The sequence below is a fragment of the Cyclopterus lumpus genome, chromosome 17 (genome assembly GCF_009769545.1).
Source record: "Cyclopterus lumpus isolate fCycLum1 chromosome 17, fCycLum1.pri, whole genome shotgun sequence".
NCBI lineage: Eukaryota > Metazoa > Chordata > Actinopteri > Perciformes > Cyclopteridae > Cyclopterus > Cyclopterus lumpus.
This window is the reverse complement of record NC_046982.1, coordinates 21,209,428-21,211,280: the sequence shown is the minus strand read 5'-3', so window position 1 is coordinate 21,211,280 and position 1,853 is coordinate 21,209,428. Positions and strand designations below refer to the sequence as shown.

Here is a 1,853-nt window from a genome sequence, read left to right as displayed (position 1 = left end):
CCCTTTCATCGTTAAGTATTTTGTTTAATATAATTGGTGACAAGTTTATATAAATAAATAAATTGCTTATCAATAAGTAACTTGTTTAAATAATTTAAAATCAAGTTAATTTCCCACTTCCTTTAAAAGTTCATTAAAAGCACTTCACTGGGTGTATTACACAAATATTTGTTTTTACTCTAATATTTATCATCAGTAATTCAATTTAGTTATTTCACATAATTGTTTTTTATACATAATAATGATCTTAGAATAGAGAAGTTATTGTAATTACGTCGCCTCATCCGCTCAGTAAATTTCTCCTTTCATCGATCTCATTATTAGCTAATTATTAGCTCTTTCATTTGTATATTTTGACCTCTATTCTACTGTTTAGTTTATGTGTATGACCAGCAGGTGGCAGCATTACCCAGTAAGCACTCAGCTCTTAATTATTTAGTTGAAGCCCTGAAACTAACAAACAAACACATACAAACAAGTGTATTTATTTAGATATAAAAGACAGTTTATTTTGAGTTTTTTTTTTTTACAGTCTATATACACTTTTCAATGACAAAAATAAAAAAAAATGTCTGAATTGCTAACAAAAAAAATCAGTGTAAACATTTTTTTTCTTCTGGTTGGTCATTTCCTCAAAGAGTGCAGAGAACTGTAAACAATGCACACCTCGCTCTCACTGAATATAACACTGATGTAGGAACAGAAGACACAATATTATTTTTTTAAAAAAAGAAAAGGAGATTATGCTACTGTCTTGATTGTTGTTAAGATTATTATCACATATTGAACCGTATTCGTTGGCACCTCTCAGTCCACGACGATCACAGACGATGCGTCTTTAGTGCAGTTTTTCTCTCTTTGTTGCGCGTCAGTTTTTAAATCCCGGTCCTCCAAATTCATCCGTGTGCGTAGAATATTCACGTGCAGTCGTTCAGACACTCGATGCTTATTGAAGCTTTTGAATACGTTTAAAAAAAAAAGTAATCGAATGCAAGTCTCCTAAAAAAAATAATGCAAGAACGGCCTTATTTTTAATACATGGCAATATGCATTTTAAAATGCCTGAAGCGTCTGCTGGTCTTCAGTGGAGGCCCATCAGGAGTCCAGGTAGATGGAGTAGATCTGGTTGAGTGTTCCTGGTTTTCCCATCACGAGTCCAGGTAGATGGAGTAGATCTGGTTGAGTGTTGCTGGTCTTCAGGGGAGGCCCATCACGAGTCCAGGTAGATGGAGTAGATCTGGTTGAGTGTTGCTGGTCTTCAGGGGAGGCCCATCACGAGTCCAGGTAGATGGAGTAGATCTGGTTGAGTGTTACTGGTCTTCAGGGGAGGCCCATCACGAGTCCAGGTAGATGGAGTAGATCTGGTTGAGTGTTGCTGGTCTTCAGGGGAGGCCCATCACGAGTCCAGGTAGATGGAGTAGATCTGGTTGAGTGTTGCTGGTCTTCAGGGGAGGCCCATCACGAGTCCAGGGAGATGGAGTAGATCTGGTTGAGTGTTGCTGGTCTTCAGGGGAGGCCCATCACGAGTCCAGGGAGATGGAGTAGATCTGGTTGAGTGTTGCTGGTCTTCAGGGGAGGCCCATCACGAGTCCAGGGAGATGGAGTAGATCTGGTTGAGTGTTCCTGGTTTTCCCATCACGAGTCCAGGTAGATGGAGTAGATCTGGTTGAGTGTTGCTGGTCTTCAGGGGAGGCCCATCACGAGTCCAGGTAGATGGAGTAGATCTGGTTGAGTGTTGCTGGTCTTCAGGGGAGGCCCATCACGAGTCCAGGTAGATGGAGTAGATCTGGTTGAGTGTTGCTGGTCTTCAGGGGAGGCCCATCACGAGTCCAGGTAGATGGAGTAGATCTGGT

General features: G+C 40.8%; 1 protein-coding gene across 1 annotated transcript in view; it reads right to left on the bottom strand.

The window, feature by feature from the left end:
* Positions 1-1,030: 1,030 nt before the first annotated feature.
* Positions 1,031-1,853, bottom strand: part of LOC117746040 (zinc finger protein GLIS1-like) — a 22,037-nt gene continuing 21,214 nt past the window's right edge. The window contains exon 9 of the mRNA XM_034554815.1: positions 1,031-1,853. This exon is cut by the window's right edge and continues 421 nt beyond it. The gene's annotated coding sequence lies outside the window, so the exon portion shown is untranslated.